The 22,693-nt window shown below is 39.2% G+C and overlaps 1 long non-coding RNA gene across 2 annotated transcripts in view; it reads right to left on the bottom strand.

Moving 5' to 3' along the window:
* Window positions 1–3,353: 3,353 nt before the first annotated feature.
* LOC147310525 (uncharacterized) overlaps window positions 3,354–22,693 on the bottom strand; it is an 84,498-nt gene continuing 65,158 nt past the window's right edge. The window contains exon 3 of one of the 2 annotated variants that reach the window (XR_015125890.1): window positions 3,354–3,492. This is a non-coding gene — a long non-coding RNA (uncharacterized LOC147310525). Of the gene's footprint in view, window positions 3,493–15,053; window positions 16,230–22,693 lie in introns of those variants that run through there. The other variant, XR_015125891.1, reaches the window with a different exon arrangement.

Below are 22,693 nucleotides of genomic sequence, written 5' to 3'. Positions count from 1 at the left end.
CGCAGATGTGCTGTCTCTGAAATCTCATTTATTAATGTAACTGAGCAGATGAAGGCGGAATAAAAAAGTAGCGAGCAAGAAACAAAACAAAAAAACCCAGGCCTCTTGGTAAAAAGCTGTAGATTAGGTTGTCAAAAACCTCCAACGCTGATTTATGTGATATTATGGTTGTTCAAGCTAAACGCCGTATTTATCCCTTAGAGAATTAACAACTGTCTTTAGAATTGCTGTTAAATAAACTGGATAAGGACGAGGCATTTAAAAACATTTACGTAGGTGTTAAAACAAAACTAGATTAGCAGCCAGATTACCAATTACAGACCCAATGCAGTGTGAAAAACCTCCCAATTAAAAACCTTGTTTCTACATTATTGCGTTACATATGAAGACATTTGAAAACAAGTATTTATAGTAATCTTAGTTTTGTACACAGCATATTATTTTATCATTTAAACTCAATTCTATGAGTGTGCATCAGAAAATTAATGATTTCAGTACATTTTCAAATTGAACCCCAACTTTATACTGGTCTGACTTCAAGATGACTAGTGGGATTTTTTGTTTTTCTTTTTGGTTGCTATGTGACAATTACCAATCATTTCCTGTCTCGTGACAGAGCTAAAAGTTCAACAATTCATGACAACAGAGCACATTCTTATCCACATTAACCAAAGTTGGCCTTGGTATAAAAATTCATCCAAACTTACTCCACACCAGAAAATAAATTCATCTTACTTTAATACTTAACTGTGTGATGCATGGTGGTACAGGAAGTGCTCAACAGTGCATTCACTGGTCAATACAGAATGAAGGGAATCTGTATATGAAACATTCATCTGAGGGGTGTCGAAACTAATTTGGCTTGGCCGGGCTTTATTTGTATTATGGTTGTCAGACTAAAGTAAAAATAGAACAGAAAATGCCTTGCAACTGTGAAAAATCAGTTGTTGCACAGAATTTCTTTTTTGGCTGGAGACCGATTACGAGTACAGTAGTTGCGTGTGCAACACCCTCAACGTCTGAGTGACCACTTTTGATCGTAAGACACAGGTCACCTAATGGGAGGCAACTGTCTCCAAATAGATTGCAATTAGTCGGATTCAGTCTGCCCATGTCAGCTCAATTCATCAGTGACGTGTCTCTTTGCAATAGGGTGCTTGACTCAACTGGCCTCCTAGCTGCATTCCAGTCATATCTCTACAAACAAGAGATTTGCTGAACACCAGTGTCCTTTTTTAATTAAACTACGTTACTATTTGTAGAGAAATTATTTGTAGAGAGGTTTTGGCCACACTCTGAGTGTATGTATATAATATGAAGATCTTTTCAGATATGAGTGTCTGCGTATGTAGATAACAAATTTGACCTCTTTCAGTGGGAAACTGATCAACTGTTATTGCTGTTCGCTCACCATCTTTACACACCAAAGTTGCTTTGAAGGCAGCAACTGACTGTGAGTCATTGCAGACCTGGTCCCTGTCTTCAAAGCAACCGTCTTAAAGGAAACAAACTCAGTAGCTTATTAAAAATAGTCACCATAGTTTTGCTCTAAAGTTGCTGTTTGTCTTAGTGTGACTGTAGCATTGGCTGGTTTGAGAAACACCAGAGTCAGAAACAGCGGACAGCACTGTCCCACAAAGAGGTCAAACGTTAGTTAAAACCTCCAGGCACTCTCTTTTCATATACAATTATTCTCTGTTCTTTATAGCTATAATTCCAATATATTTCTGCCTTCATCAAGGAGAAAACCAAGGCCTGTAAATGTTAAATATAACTGTGCTATGAAAATAAAGGCATTTAAATTTTATATGGGGCGATCGTGGCTCAAGAGTTGGGAGTTCGCCTTGTAATCGGAAGGTTGCCAGTTCGAGCCCCGGCTTCGACAGTCTTGGTCGTTGTGTCCTTGGGCAAGACACTTCACCCATTGCCTACTGGTGGTGGTCAGAGGGCCTGGTGGCGCCAGTGTCCGGCAGCCTCGCCTCTGTCAGTGCGCCCCAGGGTGGCTGTGGCTACAATGTAGCTGCCATCACCAGTGTGTGAATGTGTGCGTGAATGGGTGGATGACTGGATATGTAAAGCGCTTTGGGGTCCTTAGGGACTAGTAAAGTGCTATATAAATACAGGCCATTTACCATTTTTATATGAAAAGAGAGTACCTTCAACTTTTTTGATATTTTAGATTGTACGTACCCCTAACAAAGAGCACCTAAAGTGCAAATGTTTTCCAGCAAGAGCTCCTTCTTTAAAAAAAATTGTAATTCCACTCATTAGTCTTCAGTAGAGTAACCATTTTTCTGTAGTTTATTAGCAGTATAAAATGGACTTGGCTGCAATTCACGATCAAGAATTTAAACAGAATTATGGACATTCACCCACTGAATCCTTCTGGCAACAGACACATACATTTACTGCAACTTGACTGCACTGCTTCGTTTAGTCACATTAACATTTGGTTTAGCAGGTTTGGAATTATAAAATGTATCTCCTTGGCCGAAAATATATTTTGCTCCTAAACCATATTGTCTGTAAATTTAATTGGCGCAAGTGCCACTTGCTGCCAATTTCAAACCTAAACTCTGAACAAAACAGAATAAATTTTCTGTTCGGCATAAGTTACCATAGTTACCTAGCCTTTTTAAAAGAGACGTGACAAGGAATGTCACTTCGTAATAGCCCTCTAAAGATGCGTTCAGCTGTAAAAGCTGTTGTGGAGCACATTTTGTTCAGCAAGTATAAATCTTTTGACCAATCAATTCTCTGAAAATTAGGGTCACCGTTCTCAGTATGCAAATAGGATGGTTTTAATTCAAAGCCTAAAGTCTTTGACTCCTCGAGCATCAAAAAGATATATAGAACTTCAGGTGCAACTTTATTTCTTGTGCTTTTTACTTCTATCTGGAAGCAGTTTCATTGTTACAATCCTAATATAGCCATATAATATTAAAATAGGACACCTGAGACTTCTGTATTGTACTTGTTTATCTTGTATGATTATTCTTTTTTGTTGTTGTTGCTGTTCTTTACTTGCTAGGAGACTGAAGCTGAAGGAAAACAGATCGCATGTCTTGCACAGCATAAGAAAACCACGATACAACAATATAATTTGATAGCATACAAAACTAATTAGAGCCAGATCTTCCCATGTCTTAATAACAGAGCAGTAATAATGATAAGTCTGTTAAATTACACTCTTGGTATTTTGGTCAGTTTTCTTTCCAGGCCTTAAATAGACACATACAGTGGTTTTTAATGTCATGATATACCTTACATATTGTGCAGCATTTTTCTATCAAACTCACACACCTGTGTAGGCTGCAGCTGTGTTGAGTTTACCCTTTATTATATGGTTGGCCTCTTTATGTTTTTCTACTATTACAGTTTTCTTCCATCCATTTTCCTTCATCTCTCCAGCTTAACTTCAAGGTGAGGGTAGAGGTATCCATGGGCCAGAAGCAGAGTTCATCCCAGGCAGGTCATCATTCTGTTATAGGGCTTACAAGAGAATAAGACTCACATTCACACCTACAACCACTTCTTAGAATCATCAATTTTCCTACTGCATATTCATGTTTTTTAACTGTGGGAGGAAGCTGTAGTACTCAGAAAACATTCAACTCCACATAGACCGATCCAAACCTGGATTTGGGTTTTCTTACTGTGAGGCAACAGTACTAACCCCCGCATCAGCATACTGCCCATCCCACAGTTATCGTTTCCTTTTTAAAACATGTTTTCCTTCCTATAATCCCGCTCTGTCCATGTAACACATTATATGCTGCCAACATGACATTGTTTCCATTGTTTTCCATGTGATCGCCACAGTCAAGAGATTGGACCTGGCGAAAATTAATAAAATCTTGAGGGATCAACTTGCAAAGACTGCGATAAAACCATGACTACACAGAATCAGTCTGCCATCAGTTTGTGATTGAATGGGATCACTTTGGCAGCTATCCATACATTGTTAAAATCCCCGGTAAACTGGTAAAATCTGCAATTCTGTTGCCATCTACATAAACAGGAAGTCACATTAACTACTTCCATTCCGAGTACAACCAGAAACTCATAGATCTGGAGCAGAAATTCAGAAACTCAAACTCCACAAATAGCAACTCATTTGCTGCAGAATGGTGATTGAACTACAAAAATGATATGGGCACTATGCTATCTTGCTTTTATATAAGATTACAACCAGAAAACAACCAGCTGAATCAAGTCCACGATTGTAAACATAAGAGGTTGTGCAGACTTACTATTATTGATTGCAGCATGTTGGCAATCTGTGTTTATAAATTACACATAAATTATTTGCAGAGCTTCACCAACCTGTCTGAGAGTGATTGCAGTTAGTGTGAGTCATACCACAACTGTTTGGAGACAGGTAGCATCCACGGTCAATTGGTCACCCAATTGTTCCTAGTTGCAAGGAGGTTGCTGTCCTATTTTTTTTTTTTATTGTAGTGTGACTGAGCCATTAGGAGGATTACAGATGGTAAACTGAGTATAATCATGTGGTGAACTTGCTTCATGGTGCTGGTGTGCTCATCTTCATCTCACTGTTACCAAATGCTCATACGTTTGATCTCCCGGAGTATCAGAACATCTGCTTGGTCTACTGTTCTCTTTCCCAGAAGTACCTACAGCACCTAAAGCAAGGCTAAATCAATAGCATGTACAGGTTAATAGCAGCAGTGTTTTTTTAAGCTGGCACATCAACTATTAATTAGCTGGTGATTAGAGTCAGCTGGAAAAAATGATTCCCAGCCTGAGGAGGCTATCGTCCTTGTGCTCTGAAAGGATAAATCAACCTGTATTAAAGAGGGTGATAGTGGTGTGTTTGTGCGTCCTTTATGGAAAAATAACAGAATGCACGAGGAGCATGGAATAACGATTTAAAATGACTGAAACACGTGTTAGATGTTTTTCAACCTGTAAACACATGATCTCTGTATTCATGTTCTGGAGTTTGTTCTTTTCAGAAATGAAATAAAAGCACTTTACCCGAGGACACAATCATGGGTTTGGCATCATTTTCAGCATCATGCTGGAGCGTGAGGCAGGGAAAAGTACTGAAAAACTGGGAAAGGAAGAGGGTAGATATAGCGCTGATTCCTGGCTTTATTAAAAACCTCAAATACAAATAAATGAGAAAATAAGATGTTTGCTAAATTTCAGGGCCCAGCTCTTGTGTGAATGCAAGTGACCTGGTGCCACACAGACAGCCACCCTCCTGCCTTCACCGCATGACAGCAGGCACGTTTGATGAGTCTCCTTCCTCCCTCTGCTATCCAATTCTTCCCTCAAATGTAGTTTAAATGAATGCCCTGCAGCTAAAGACAAATTCTCTTTCTTTTTTTTTTCTCCTAAATGTTGTTTTCGGTCTTTTGCATTCATGTTTCAGCGGAGGATAATTGGAATGCACACCTCCATATTCAAGATCCAAAGGGGAGAAAAACAGAGAGGATATTGGATTGCAATTCAAGTGTTTATAGTGTCTGGTTCTTGTGAGTCTGTATGGTTCACTGTTTGGTATGATTACAAAGGGTTTGTGTACCCTGGAAAACAACAGGGTGCCATACCTCCAAAGGAAGAAACAGAATTGATTTGTACTGTTATTATTCTCTTAAGGTGGAGTGTCTTTGAAAGTTTACTTTACTGACTTAAATCACCCCCACCCACTAACACCCACCGCCCCTCCCTTAGGATCCAAACTGAAAAGCAACATCTACCCCAAATAAACAGCATCACAAAGACTGTGCAGACATGAAAGGAGATGAAACGAGGACATGTGTCAAATACAAATCATGTTCCCGGCTTTGGAAAGCAGAGTGCAGTGTAAATGGATCAGGGACCCCTCAAAAGCAATTACTGCTCTGATTCCCACGATGAAAAACAGGTGTCAAAAGATCCAAGCTTCAGAGGTCAGATTTACTATTCTGTTGCTTGATTTCGAAATGAAGCAGGTTTTAAATAAGTATATGTTCTTGATGAGGAAGATGGTTTTCGGGTTTGGTTTAGCCAGTTCACCTCCTCATCGAAAATATGGATTTCCCACAACAAAATTTGTGCTTTTAAAAAGAAACAAATACATGCTCCTTTAATGTAAACCCTTAAATCATCATGTAATGCTTCAGTTTACCTAAAAATGTACCATGAATAGATAACATACATGTGTCTTTTATTCATCGTATATTGCGTTTCATCGTTGAAACCAAAATGTCTTTGACGCACTAGTTCATCTGGCTCGCAGTCTATCGCATTTCATGGCTTCCAGCTCATTAAAATGACCAAAAAGATTACTTCAACCTTGAGGATAATTTGGGTGAAGACCTATTTGGTGGTGATTGTGTTAAAGTTTGATTAAATTCTGACCGATTTTGTAAATTGGGATAGATGGATGGATGGACAGACACTTCCTTGGACTGGATGAGCTAAAAACAGCATGAAGTGTACTTTTAAGGGCTCGTGTGCCCTTCTAGAACAGCTCTGGTGTGCTTTGGCACTGGCTAACTAGAGTCAAGTGTCTGAAACTCATAGGGCAGAAACTATTACTGACACGGTCCAGGGCTGCTCAGGGTTTTTCTACTCTTTCTCTCTCTGTCTTGCCTCTTTCCTTTCGTCAGCTTTCATGTGGAGTTTAGTTTAGACTCCACCTGCTGGTTTTCCCAATCTTCTGGCAACACACCTGTTTGCCACCAGCTCATTTCCTTCCTGTACTTTTAAAGATGAGCTCAAGCCTACACTCCTCACCAGATTTTCCTTGCACTGGTTCTGGTAAACATGCTCTCTGATGCTAGTTTCAAATCCTAGTGAAGCCTTGTTGCTAACGTCATTTTGCTCTTTACCCCTCAGTAATTCTCGGAGTTGGCTGTAGCTCACTCCTCCGCCTGTTCAGGAAAAAGACTCAAAAGACCGTTCCTGTTCAATGAATTGACACTCACCTGAGATTCTCCCAGCTCCTGACTCTCTCTGAACGCCTGCAAAATAAACCTTTTTAAAAACTGAGCACTGCGGTCTGGCTCCTGCTTCAGAGTCATTTGAAAAAGTTCCCTTTATTGGTTCTGACAATTACCTCATTTACTTTGATGATGGCGGGAGAGAGTGCTGCTGGTCCAAAATCTCACAGAGTTATGACTCGGTATCTGGTGACTGTGAAGGCCATGAAATATGAGTCACATCGTTCTTATACTCATCAAACAATTCAGAGACCCTCTGTGCCATACAGATGGCCTGGAATAGACCACACCATTACCACTGGATAAATATGATCATTCTGAACTTTTTATTAATTTGACAAAAACTTGTAAACACCTGTACGTTTGTTTTTCATGCTTATTAGAGTTATTAATATAGAAGCACTTCAGAAAAGCCATTTCAACCACAGCCAACTCCACTTTTAGGTAAGTGATCCAGATCCACGGCAGAGTCTAATGGTTTCATTTGCCATGCCTCTCCCCAAAGTAACCCGCAAATCAGCTTTGCAGTTTCTTCTTCAGACAAAAATGATCATATACCTCAGTTACATGGAGCACTAGTTGGTGTCAGGGCTACATGTAATATCAAATCAGCTGTAATGTGGCGAGGAGATTAATTCCATCATAAGTTCAGGAAATCTTCTTGCTGCTAATATTGAGCTTCAATCATGCAGGATTTTCCATCACTTTCAGTGTTGTAATTGATGATTGCCGTTTGTATACAACTTTAAACAAATCCATTTGAATATGCATTATATACAGCTGCTGCAAGACTACACATTGAATGCACAACATGACAGTTTTATGTAAGACAGACGAGACAGCTTTAGAGCCCTGACGGATGTGAGATTTGTGGCTTTGGAATCAGGCGGCTGTAATGACCAACACTCAATGTGCGCTGTTCCAGGCCACAGCTTTTGATTCCCTGTACGATCCCACATCGGCATTACATTCCCCATGTGCAGAAGTTGTATCAAGGTCGTTTCAAATCACCCCCATCCCCATCAAAGCGACAAGTTCAAACCTGATGCATCCCCACGCTGAAGAAGACGACATAAATAAGCTCGCCTGACGAGCGAATATAAAGCTTCTGAGTGGGTGGGAGGTGGAGTGGAGGGAGAAGAAAATATTTTTCCCCCTCTTAATGGAGCCGTCAACAATCACTTTCAGCAGAGAGATGGAGTCACAAGGCGGATGGCGGTTTTGTGGTCCAAGGCAGAGGGGAAGCATCATTACCATAGAAAACATTACAGCGAACGGCGGACATCCAGGCCATCAAAGATGATCATCTCATAAATTCCATGCACTGTATAATAGACCTGTCACTCTTGAAGGCTGGAGTGAAAATAATGCCCATGGTTGATTTTTATCTTCCTCAGTGCTTCTGCTGATTACCGCTAAATAGGCCTCAGCTTGTTTGGCTAATAGTCACCGTGGATACAAAATCACAACGTGGTGAGCAGCATTTGATGGCCACTGTTCGAATCCATATGTCCCTTTCAATCTCCCATGTCTTATCGTTAAGTCAATAATATGATGAGCAATTAAAGCGAGGCTGTTGTAAACAACTACTCATCCAGTTTGATGTGCTGCGTGTCCAAGCAGGAGGGAAGATGCACCTCCAGCCACTGCTTAAATGCCAGCAGTAGGTAATCAGCCATTAGGACAGACCCTAGATGGGCAATTGTGACAGCGGATGATATGCAAATACACACCCTGACACACATCGTGGAAGTTAACGGATGCACAAATACACACACGGCCGCGTATGCATGCACACGTACGCTCACATGCACTGAATGACAATCAGATGTTATTTTAGAACAGCGCCCAAGTAAATAAAAGACAAATGCCCAAGGAAGCGAACCCTCTCCTTGTCTTAAAGGTCACAAATGATGTCTTTGTCTCTGAAAACACGGAGTCTAGACGATGTTTTGCAGAGAAAATTTCGAGGAGGGTAGCATTAGGCAGTCGGTTTCACCGTTCTCGTTAATTACATGATTAAGCTCTGCTAAGGTTAAAGACCCATTCAAAGCCCTGCATTGCTAATTGGGACACAAGTGATGCTGCTGTCCAGGCTACGTCTCCTCCTTGTATTCCCTGCACACACATTCACACACACAAGCACGGCAACTAATTTAATAGGTTACATCATGTGAAGGCACAAGCCATTTTACATCTTAATTTTGTGAGCCAAGAAACACCCTGTTGTGGCACCACATTTAGTGGAAATAAGCATTTAGCTAATGCAGTTGCCCAGCAGTGTGAGCATCAGTAGAATCATTTTTACAGTTAATCACTATTTTAAGCAACTATTTCTTCTTCTTTTCAAGTTTCAAATATATATTTAATTAACAGTGACAAAAATGTGTGGCTAATCTGTGCATTAATAATACTTAAACTCTGATTTGTTATGTTAGATCATGTTGGACCATAATAATGAAGGACTGACTGTGTTTAGCCTAGAAGGCACAACCCAGGGCGTAAAATGATCGGCAAGCCGTTATTGAAGCACTTACTGCCACTCATTATAGGACAGTTTTGACATTTGGAGAAACCAGCAGCCAAAACTTCCTCGAGTTGTGTTGCCAAGCAACTGCTGGAAATATTCTTGGACCCTAAACCATGCCCCCTGCAAACAAGATACTACATGTTAATTAGTACGCTTTAAAGGTGCTGGTAGATTTTGTTACCTTCTGTCAGTTTGACAGTCGCTGTGATTATCAGGTCTCACCCTGCTCCGATGCTACGCTCAGATAAACGCTGGCTGTAGCTTCATATTTTCTAGATTGTTATTGATCTTCTAATCTAAGTGAATAACTGTTGTTACCAGAAATGTCAAGCAATTTTTTTACTATGTTGTTTTGAGAAACAAATTAATGTAGGCTAATTAGTTAGTTTTTAGTATTTGAAAATGTTTGGTTTTAATTTTGATGTTAATTTCAACATTAGCCGAATGAATTATTATTACAATGTGGTACATTTTAAGTGGTAAATTAAAAAAAAAAAACATTACAATACATTTGAGCTTATCTACCAATCAGGCTTCATAAGCAATTCCACAATTCCGTTGTACATGTACAATGACAATAAAGGGCTATTCTATTCTCTTCTATACTTTTGTTTTTAATTTTTTACCTTTTTATAAAGTCTCATTAATAGTTTTATTTTAACTCAAATGTTTTTTTCCCTATCTAGTTTCAGTTTTTAGTTAAGCTTCAGTTGGCTATAATAACCTTGGAGGTACAAAGTAACAAAACCTTTACAGCAATGTCTATTCTTCCCAACCATGACTACCTTCACCACTACTAGAACCTTAGCAGAAACATTATGAACATGCGTAAATTCTGGAAAAGGGCATTTCCAAGCATTTCCGGAGACATACGCATCAGCAATTCATAATAAAGCAAACTGCTGAAATTGAAACTGAGGAAACTTTTACTGCTGTGCTCCTTGCAAAGATCCCACCAAGATAACAAAACACTTGTAGAAATCTCTATTTAATTGTTACAAAAGACCACTTGTGTATTTGACAACACACTGTTCTTTTTACAAATAAAACCAAGTCGAAAAGTGCACAGTGCTTTGGTGGGGGGGAAAAGACTTGAAGCTCCCGTGAAGCATGGTGGAGGGAGCATCATGGTTTCAGGCTGTTAACTGGAGGAATAATAAATTCAAAATTGTACAGCGAACTCTTATAGATGACATTTAGGGCAGCAACTCATTGCCTAAGCTCAGGGGAGACAATGACCCAAAGTTTACACGTAAATCAACAACAGAATTACTAAAACAGAGCAAAATTCATGACATGACCTCAACCCAACTGAAATGCTTTGGCATTACCTAAAGAAGGCTGTTTTGTAAAGATGCAATTGAAATAATGATGACACGAACTAAATAAAGGAACAAGCCAAAATTGCTCAAATATAAATGAGTCATATAATCAAAAAGATACTTCAACTTTACGTTTGTTTTTATTTGATATTTTATCCTTTCAAGACTTTCAACATACATCAGGGCATCATGATACTTTTGTAAGAAAATAACTCTGCTGAGATGCAGAAATGTCAAACACAGATGAAAGACTGCTGGGAGTAGGCGTACAAGTGGGAGCTAGCTAGCTATGCACAGTCTCCCAGGACAGGATCGTAATGAGCACCATGAAAGGCCATTGTGGACAGCAGAGCTAGCAGCTAGTTGTGCAGGGTAGAGACCCTCTGCAACACATGGCAATTTATGAGCATTTCATTAAAATGGTGAAAGGGGAAAAAATAAATCATGATAGTTGTTAGTTAATGAGTAACAAACGTGAGCTTTAGCCCACCTTCCCTCCTGCTTTTGCTGCTTCAGTTAAGCCCTCGGCCGAGACAAATAAACTTACTTCTATAAATGGAGCAGAAAGCATTGAGACGGGTAGACGAATAGGGCACACACTCACACGGTTTGGGAATCCACTTTTATTTCTGGCCGTGTGGAAATAGGCCCCCTTGCTTACCTCTCTCTCTTTTGCTTTCCCTTCTCTTTCAGGCGAACCGAGAGATGGTGATCTTTTCAAAGGTCATTTGAACCATTTGTCTTATCTCAGAGTTTCTTCACTGAGATGGAAAGCACAACAGAGAAACTTTGCCTCAGGCTTTGGCTTTGTACATTTCATAACCAGCCAACAAGAGAACAGGCGGAAAAAATTCTCTGTATAGTAATATCTTCCTCTGTTATTAAATTATGATGCACTAAATATGTCCACATTGATTTTTATTTTCATCAACATGCAATCGGCAAAAGGAAGGTCGTAAACAGTACTGTAAAATTCCTTTGAATAATTAATGCAGACCCCTGCTGCTTGACTACACTCGAGTAGCTGCCTTTGTACTTCGACCTGAGTTTGAATCTGGGTTTTGCTATGCTGCCACGACTTGCCCTTTTCATTTCTGCTGTTGTGTCTGTAAACACTAACAGGCCTCAGAGAACGACCCGAATGCCTGTTCACTTAATAAAAATAAGTGAAATATTGTTGTGGACCACCGCTGCTGCCAGCGTCCTACTGAGAGGACTACTGCGACTGTGCTTGAGTATTTACCTGCTATTATGACAAACGAGGGCTGATTATTACCCAGGGTGCACTAGGGACAGCAGTTATTACCGTAACTTCCTGTTTCAGCTGCAGTTAGCTGCTTGTCCTCCGTGTTATTCACAAAACACCTGTGCTTGGTGCCTCAGGCTTTGGCAAAGAAAGATGAAAAAATTAATATTTATAAAGAGGAACAGCTTTAGACTAATCACCAGAACAAAGTGAGCTACATCTTATAATAACTTGGAGGGCATAAAAAGTATTTTACAAAGCTAATATAAAAAAGAAAAGAGCCCATCTACATCATCAAATGATGTTTAATTTCTCAAAGCAGGCATGGTCACAATGTTGTCAGGTTTTGCAGCTGGAGTAAAACACAAACAGCTTCAGCAAATGCAAATAGTGATTAACTAATGGCATAGCCACAATAGAGTAAAATACAACAACCTTCCTGTGACTAACAACCAGTGGTTTCCTGGTGATTGCATTCGGGTTTTGTTGCTGCTGATAACCTATTTGCTGAAACTGCCCAGAATTTGAGGATGCAACACCCTCAGCTACGCAGGCTCAGACTGACTTTAGGTACTTTGAGAAAGTGATTGCCTTCCTATAAATTAGACAAATTGAGGAAGGCAGACAGTTTGCCAACACGTCAAAGTAGTTAATGGGACTTTCTGCCTATTATGAATTTCTAAAGTATTCAGAGTAGACTGCAACAGATTTTGGAACAGAAAGCAGCAGATATGCAGTTTTTACTGATTTATCACACCAAATTGTTGTATTGTCACAAACACTTTCCATGTGATTGCCAACTTCACAATCAGTCACAAACTGATAGCAGGCTGACTCTGTCTCATTGCCATTTTATCACCATCTTGACGCACCAAAGTTGCAATTGATTGCAGACAGTTGCAAACCTGCTCCTCATGTCAAAAATATAATAATAATAATAACAATAACAATAATAATTACCTGCCAACTTTGTTAACTGAAAAAAGAAGCTATGTGCAAAGCAATCTGCATTTCTTCAAGGGGCCACTGGTGCATGCTTCCAAATGCAAAGCCTGTGTTAAGAAGCCCAACTTTGGGTATAAAATCTGCTGGACCTCACTAATTGTAGTCACTAAACAGTGTGTCCTGAATGTGTTTGTGGTGTTGGTACCTTTTGATGCATTTTTAATGGAACTATACAAGGTGGGAAAGTCTAGTATTTTGTGATTTCTTTTTTCTTGGCACTAATTAGAGGGCCCGGTGGCGCCAGTGTCCGGCTGCCTCGCCTCTGTCAGTGCGCCCCAGGGTGGCTGTGGCTACAATGTAGCTTGCCATCACCAGTGTGTGAATGTGTGTGTGAATGGGTGGATGACTGGAAAGCGCTATACAAATACAGGCCATTTACCATAATTAGGATGTACCTGTTTGTCTATGAGATACAGTTTATCAATGCAGCGTGCCAAAAAATTAAAAGCTAGCTTTAGCTTTTAACTTAAGTTTCAATCATTTCTGCAAATACCTTGTCTCCATAAAAAAAGGCATATGACATCCTTAACAATAGCTCATTACTGCTAATTCATGATGTGGAGTCTGATGTCCCAGTACCTACATCCATCCTTTATGTTCAGTCTATGGACCCTTTTACTTCTGAAGTCCATCATGTTTCCACATCATGTCTACAGCTGCTACTGAGCCATTTCTGATGACAGATAAACGTCTTCAGATTGAAGCAGCTGTGATTTACATAGAGCAGGTTATACTGTAGACTAATCAGAAGGTGGTTGGTTCCCAGTTCTTCCCTTCCAAGCATCAAAATGTCCTTGGGCAAAACTGACTGAACATCAAAAGTGTCCTCAAGTGTGATACTCAAATAGTGAGAGCGCTGTGTGCATGTAATAAAAGCACTGTATGAATTAGACAGTGTCGCCTGAAGTGGGAAGTGCTTTTAAGGATCAATACTCATATAGAAGAGGAATAGAATAATTTAAAAAATAAACTCAGAATAGGTATTTGGAATTTTTATAAGCCTTACATGTGTCTTATACCAGTGGTCCCCAACCTTTTTTGCGCCTCGGACTGGTTTATGTCCGACAATGTTTTCAGCCTTTAAGGTGTCGCGGATAAACACAACAAAATAAAACCAGTACCGGTTAAAAATAAATAAATTATCCATGATACACAGGAAAAGACCCAGGGAAAATGAGTTAACGCTAAAAACAATAAAAATCCTGAAAACTATAAATTTCACATCCGAGCCTCAAGTTTCGTGGCCCGGTACCAAACAACTCACGGACCGGTACTGGTCGGTGGCCCGAGGGTTGGGGACCGCTGTCTTATACCATAGCAGGGGCGCCTCCAGAATTTTTTCATGGGGTGGCCATATGGAGGCCACTAAAAATATTGGGATGGCACACCAGGTTGTTGTTGTCAAATCTGGGTTACTTGAAAAACATGATAAAAAGAGAGAAGGAAAAGAATTATGTGCCAAGTTAATTTCCTGCTATTAAAGTTGATATCACTGAAAATATGTACATATGGAAAACAAATAAGATTTTGAAATACATAATAGTCTGTTTTAAGGACGAAGAAATAACAACTTAATATTTCAACTCATTGTAGGGTCTCTCTTTCTCTCTTTTGTGCTCACGTTTATCAGAGTTTTTGTGAAAATAGCATAGTCTTTCCAACCCCTGGCGCCCCTGTGCCATAGGTACCATATCTTTTTCATACGGTATAAAATTAAACAGATACAAACTCTACATATTTTATGACATACATGTTTTATGAGAAAAATTGCAACCACTTTCATAAGTTAATCATGGTCGGAGGACTATAGGTGGTATAAGACATACAACACTTATAAATATTTAGCATAAGTTTTTTTCTGTTTCTAGAACCACACTATACAAATGGAGTCATTTTATAAGTGCAGTGCGGTTAGTTTACATGCATCATTCTGCACAGTGAAGGTCAAGTGAAGTAAAAGAACAAAAGATAAAGAGACATGTTAAGTGTGTGGGGGCTTTGAATGATTAACTCATTAATTTTAGGCCGCTTGCTTTATTCATTCAGCTACTAATCTGCATGTAAAGTAAAAACATTGCATCATAAACAACAACGCCTATATAATGTTTGATAAGAGTGAATGCACACGCTTTTATCATTACTAAACAGCACAACGGGAAGGTGAAAACGGATACAGAAGTTGTGGGTGGGTGGGTGAGTCGGTGTGCACTGGTCAGTCGAATCAGATTTCAGGACTCAGTTAAGCAGGTCATAATGACAAAATGGCTTCAATTAACCTGCTGCTCTCCGGCCAATGACATTTAGGCTCACGCGCGACCTGAATCGAAACTAGCCTCCCCCTCTGCCCTCAGAAGTGTTTTTACTTGTAATTGCCACCTAAGCATGAACAGGAGCCTGAGAGCGAAAGGAGCACTGGTGCACCGAGGGCACTTTATCAGATGCCAAGAGTGTGTTTGCTGCATGTTTATGCGCATGCTGTTGTGCACATGCTCCCCATCCACACTACCCACCTCACATGAAGCTGCCCACAGTGTTTCTGGCAGACTTTACTGCTCTCACAGCAGCTCCAAAAACTGAAATATTCATCTTTAATGAGATGTTTACAGCAGCTGATTTATTTTGATAGTCTTAGGCCTGCTGTTAAGAATATTCATATTCACGGCTGAAGCTATGTTATGGAAAAAGAACATTTATACAAGTCTATCTGTTATACCCAGACACACTGCCTCCTGTTTTTCTCTGTGATTTTGGCTGCTAGTGCCACCAAGTGGTCCGATTGTCAGGGCTTCAGGACGATAACAATTCTGCAGTCTCCTCTCTGTCCTTTTCTCCTCGGTCGGCTTGGTCTATGTCCTGGACTGATTCACCATAAAGGGTAAAAATATCATTTTTTTCTAAAACAAAATGTTCAAGACAGCTCAGTGGCAGACATCTACAGTACATCCACATTACAAACCAGGGATACAAGTGTATGTGTGTCAGGTGGCTCAAAATGACTTTTAAGGCTCGTGATAGATGTGTTTTTGATTGTTGAGTAGCTTCTAGATTGAAGAGCAGTCCACCAGCATCACCTGCACACTTCCTCTCACTCTTTCTTCCACCTCTTGGGACGGTGAGCTGTGAGTGATATACGAGACAGCCTAAGAGAGATGAGAAGGGTCTGCCATTCCCTGCCAAGAGGGGACGTGGCAAGGCAAGAGGTTACACACATGGAAATGTCATTTTCCGCAATTCACACCCTCCCTGTTTCCTCTGAGATCAGGATGAGAAATGCGACTTATGAAAAATGTCTCCCATTACACGTTTGACCCAGCTGATCTTTGCCGCTGACCCCCACATCTTATAAGAGTTACAGCATCGCAGTGTCTTGACCTTTTTCACCTTCCACACATACAGCCTTGCACTCACCACCCCTCTTACATGTGCCTTTAAGTTAGTAGTGACTGTCTTATAGTTGCCAAGAGCACTGGTGAGTACATGCGTGATAGCCCTTTTCTAAATCAGTGTTAATGGATCTGCTTTACACCAAAGGACACGAAATTAATCCGGCAATAATAACCACCATGGAATCCTTACCAGGTACGGTACATCAGCTGAACCCTGACATATGCAGATGAAATAATTACTGCTGGAACTGCATGCTTACCACCGCTGGGGAAAGTTACCGTAAAAAGTAATTAGTAACAGTAATTTACTTTCCTGCACAGACTTATTTTGGAGAAGCTTAAAGGTGTTTAATAAGACACTTACTGCAATGATATGGCTTGTACACCCACATGCATACAAGACAGTTACTGCGCCCACTTTAGCCTTTTTTTTTCTCCAACATACACCTTACATAGAAAAAGGAGTCACACCTTATATTTTGAGTTTCCGTACATGAAATTTCTTTATGCACTTACACTCAAAAATGTCTTCTAATGTGGTATTTCACACCATTTCTTTTAATGCAATCTGAAATTTAGGTGTGGTAGAAAATAATAACTTCTTAACATTGTACAATTTTAATCTCTTTGCACATTTTTCGTCATTTTTGTGAAACTAAACGTAACATTTTTTTTATAATGGAGAAGGTTTTGTTTGTTTGTTGGTTGCTTTTCATTCCACGTTGTTTTTGCTTTTGTTACTTCATTGCTCTTTGATCCAATTGCATGGGATGGCAGAAAACTATTTATGCAATAGAGTCAGAAAGCCAAAAATAAAATAAAAAATATGAATATTAAAAACTTAGAGTACAGGGGAATAAACAACGATAATAGAAATTATTTTTAAAAAGTTATCAACGATCATTAATAAATTACAAGAATTGAAATTAGTAGCTGATATATTATCTCCACGTTATGCCTGGCAACAATTTACAACCTTTACTGCACAATTTATTTCGAGCATGCCAGAAAAAATACAACTAAATAAGGCCGTATGAGCCTTGAATAAAATACTTTGAGTAAAGAAAAATGTTTTCCTATCTTTGATAAAGTCTGACCTGTCTATAAGAAAAGGAAGCTTTGGTACTTTGAGCCAACATTCCGTAAAATAGAGGCCTGAAAATAAAAGACTTTCCAATAACAGAATATATATTTTTCCCACACAACTCAGCTATTAATTTGGTTTTTATTTATATTTCAACATAGCTGTTTAAATATATGTTGGCTTTACAGAAGCCAACAGTGTTTAAGGAAAATATGAAACAGCATCGCTTTAATAATCTGAGAAATGTTTTCCATCTTGTCCTGCCCTTGGAGTCAGTCTGCTGCTAAAGTGCCTGCCTGCATGCATGCAGCAACATACATTGTGGGTGGGATTTCTGACTTTCAACACCGAGACCAAGTCCGACTTTGAGAGAGCTGGCATAAGCTTTTTATATCGCACACCTACTGAAGCCTACTGCTTTTTGAAAACACAGAAACATGATAACATCTGCCTCTTCTATGAAAACATATTTCCTTGATAGGGGTACAGTTACCGTGATTTACTGCGATGCATTTAAAGCACCATAGTTAGTTTGAATATGTAAAAGCCATAAATATTTAATATAAAAATAAATATGCACAAACTTTTTTTTTGATCATGTGAATGACCCACCAGGAAAGATTCATAAATAGGTTCAGGTTTGTTTCTCCAGTTGGTAAGTTTAGGTTTTTTTGTTTTAAACCACTTTTCTGTTATTGCTGTTTACACCATAAGAGGTTTTGATCTTTGCCTTACACTAATGAGTTTTATAATAATAACCATGGTTATTATTATAAAACTTGTAAAATGATTAATAACTTCTCCTTGATTCAAGCCGGCGGTGAACCTGTTGATTTAGCTGTCTAAAGATAAAATGAATCCCTTTATAATTTCCTAATAGCTTCATATTATGACAAAAACATGTCTAAGGTTGGAGAAAAAAAGTCTTTACCTGTGTTTATTTGTTTTTTATTTTTTACAGCTTCCATATTGTGGTTAATAATCAGAGGAGAATAGATCTGCATCAATGAAGGTAAAAAAAAATTAACATGAAAATCTAATAATGTTATAAAAAAAAAGCAAGTGCGTTCCCAAAATGCCAAATCATCATTAAATAAAATTCTTTTAGGTCAAATTTTTGCATTAGATGTCTCATGATCAATCGGACCATTCAGAAATAATGATCACCAATGAAAAAAAAAAGTTGTTTTATTTGTTTAATAAACAATAATATATTTGAGTATCATATTCAAAGCCCTGGTGTTCAATGAATGTGAGTTGTAACTTTAATGTAATTAGTAATTTTAGTACAATTACATTTTACAGTACTGTGTTACTGAATAATACAATGTGATTACAGTAATGCGTTACTTTGTCACATGTTACACCGAACATTGGATGTACCCCTGCTTCCTTAGTATCCAGGTATAAATATTTTTTGTTTGGGTCTGTTATGCATTAGCCAAAATTAACATCCTAACTGATAACAGAGGGAAAAATACATCCAGCTCGTAACCCAGTGTGGCTAAAAAGACTTGGAGTAGTTTATCAGCTCTATTTTTTATCAGCTCTTTCACACCTAAATAAGTATAAAAAAAAGGGGGGTGATGGTAAAAAATAAATAAATAATTCGGACCAAAGACTAACAGTGGATGTTAGATTTCATATGTAAATTATTAACAAAGGCCCAGACATGTCTTACTGAGTCTTAGTACTGTAGCTAAATGCTACATATTAAATGCAATTTTTTTCTAGAGCCCATCACAGAGGTGTTGCTTTGACATGTAGTATTATCCAATAAACCACAGCAGCCACAAAAGGACCATACAGGTTTATGGAGCCTTAAATTCGCCCTCTTCAATCTAAGGGTATTAACATTTGCATCCACTTCTAACTTTATGACGTGCATGGCTTTATAAGTTGGGATTTTTTCTTATTTGTAATCAGGTCCTAATCATACTTGAATGTGTGTGTGTGTGTGTGTGTGTGTGTGTGTGTGTGTGTGTGTGTGTGTGTGTGTGTGCATGTGTGCCAACTGACTTTAATCAAAATCAATGTAAATCGATGCTATTTTGCACATTAATATCACCCGTGATATGAGATGAAAACATGCTTTACAGAGACAGCCAATAAATAAGACAGGAACTGTTTTACATATTTAAAATATTAGTCAGTGTTTATAAGAGGCACGCCGCTATTAGTGGAGACGGAGGCAGCATTCATACTGAGAAATCAAGGATGCAACGTTGTTGTTACACATTTATGCAAAACAAATCTGATCACAAGTAACCTCCGGGCAATGATACAAAAGAAACTGTGTTGCAAGAGGAAGCAAGCAAATATTTGATCACACTTAAGAAGACTGTCTGTGTGTCATTCTTTTCATCCACACCCAACTTTGCAGTGTGCTAACAATGTCCATCCTTAAAATCTATCGTTCTAACTGAAAAAGATTGCAGATGTCATGCTCATTGCAGAACGGAAGGCAAGAAAAATGATTTAACCGTCATTACAGTTGGACTGATAAAGCATCATTATATTGTTCAGCATTCATGGTGAAAACACATTAAACAGAAGGTAGCCTTCAAAAGTTATCTTAGTTGGAAAATGGGGAACCAATGAAGAGTAAAAAAATCTGAAGAATCCATCATCTTTAAGTTGAATGGCAGTCTTCTATCATGTTTTTTTAAACCACCAAGGTGTGTCATTTACCCTAGATCTGGCTAAATCACACAACTTAACATGCCTCATTACGTTTTACAGTGGAATTGTTATTTAAATTACCTTTTGCAATTCAAATCTACAATCTAGAACCCCAGAGAGATAATAACATCCCCCATGGATGTTATTAAATATATTACTTGCCAATCCAAAGATGAGTCCTGAGGCACAGCCCCTACAACTCAAAGACTTTAAGGTTATAATGAGCGGCTGCTGTCACATTTCCCTTCCCTTCACATTTCCACTTGAAAAGATTATGCTTATTTCCTGTCGTGTGTTTCGAGTCAAGATGGGTCAGGGTGACCCTGCTTTTCTAACATTTTCTAACAATCCAGTTTGGTCAGATTCTCTCAGTAAATATCTAATTAAAATATGTTTCAAATGATTTCATTTTATGGCAGCACGGTGGCACGGTGGTTAGCACTGTTGCCGCACAGCAAGAAGGTCCTGAGTTCAATTCCAACATCAGGCCGGGGTCTTTCTGTGTGGAGTTTGCATGTTCTCCCCGTGTTTGCGTGGGTTCCCTCCGGGTACTCCGGCTTCCTCCCACCGTCCAAAGACATGCACTTAGTGGGGATAGGTTAATTGGATAACCCAAATTGTCACTAGGTGTGAATGTGCGAATGAAAGTGAGTGCGAATGGTTGTCTGTCCCTGTATGTTGGCCCTGCGACAGACTGGCGACCTGTCCAGGGTGTACCCCGCCTCTCGCCCTATGACAGCTGGGATAGGCTCCAGCGCCCCCCGCGACCCTGAAAAAGGATAAGCGGAAGCGAATGGATGGATATATGGAAATGCCCCTCAAAAGATACAAAATAATGATATCTTAAAAAAATAAAACCTTGGATGTCATTTACTTTACACATATGTTGATTAAAAGGCTGAGGATTACAAGTTCCTTAATCCCCAGCCTGCAGAGTACTTGACCTGCATCAAACACCAGTCTTGTTTCTTGCTGTTCCCTTATTATCACAGCCAGCTTGCCTTTTCCAAATGGCTTCTCTCCATTTCATTTCATTTCCTCTTCTTTTTTATTCTAACAGTACCTGTCTTCAAATATCCACCTTGCATAACATTGCAACAGCACTTCAACTCTACAGGTTCATTCTCATAAGTAACTTAACTTATTCTTTTGCCCAGACTGATTTATGGACAGTAATATATAAAATAGGACGTTTAAATCGCTGAAATAGCAACCGATCAGTTGTGACGCGTGTGTGGGTTGGGACCTACAAAATTCATGTGACCACAAATTGGTCGTTCTAAAGGGTCTTTTAGGTAATATAAGCAGATGTCCAAAGGGTGTGAATGAAGAAGGACACTATTGGAGTAAATGAAGTAGAAGGGATATTGATTAATCTGGAAGTTACATTTTTAAAAAAGAACATTTTTTAGAATATTTTGTACTGTAATTTGATTTTATGATTCATTTTAAACAAGTTAAAAGTGAATGCGTCTTGATAGAGGGTGAACTGATGGTCTGGTGGTTAGCACAGGTTCCTGATTTTGAACCTGCTGACCTTCTGTGACATATATGTGTAGAGTTTGCATGCACTGCTCTGCTAGAAGCAGCCATAAGAAGATGGGTACACTGTGATCACAAAGGAATGGTTATTGTTAGATTTGTATTGTTGATTGTCATTTATGCTTAGAGATATTTACTTATATATGCTTAGAGTTTTGTAATTAGTTGTAGATTGGTAGAGGTTTTGATCCTTGATAGTCTGCAAACTTTGTGTGTATTAGACAGCACTTTGGGAGCATGAGAGGTCATACCGTGTCTTATTGTTTTATGGTAGGATTAACGTAGTTGCGTCTGTTCTAGTCTAAGTGCTCTTTGTTTAGATGAACTGCAGGACTTCCTCACCGTGTTATCTAGGATGAACCATCTAGGGTGAGGGGGAGGCTACCCTCTTCCTGACCAAGGATGTTTGACCCTTTGATCAGCAGTCCGCACACACACACACACACACACACACACACACACACACACAGGCAAGGTACTCTTTGTGTGTATGTAGACGTCATATGTTAATGAACTTATGCATATTCATGTAACCTCAATAAAAGAACAGTGGTACGGGAGAACGGACGAGAGCAACTGGGGTCAAGCGAAGGAACGGCGTCTGTCCGGTTCTCTCCCGTGCACGAGAAACATGAAGAAGCTTGCCTACTTGTGTCTTGCTTTGCAGTGTAATTATATTGTCTTCAACGTTCCAGCGGATGGGTTCAAGCTACAAACCTATCAGTTATATTCATCGACAGTACTCAGGTAGGCTGTGGTATTGAAATTATGCTCGTTTGGTACTAAAGAGTCCACAGTATGGCAAGAAGTTATCCCCCACACCATTATTCTACCACCACCAGTCTGTGGCACTGATCCATGCTTTCACGTTGTTTCCACCAATTTTGGCGCTGCAATCCAACTGCTGGGGCAGAAACCAGACCAGGCAGCATGTTTTGCA

The sequence above is a fragment of the Aulonocara sp. 'chitande type north' Nkhata Bay genome, linkage group LG17, assembly GCF_057382095.1.
Source record: "Aulonocara sp. 'chitande type north' Nkhata Bay isolate Kocher_YH1m ecotype deep benthic linkage group LG17, A_spYH_male_GT1.1, whole genome shotgun sequence".
Lineage (NCBI taxonomy): Eukaryota > Metazoa > Chordata > Actinopteri > Cichliformes > Cichlidae > Aulonocara > Aulonocara sp. 'chitande type north' Nkhata Bay.
This window is presented reverse-complemented; position numbering and strand designations above follow the sequence as displayed.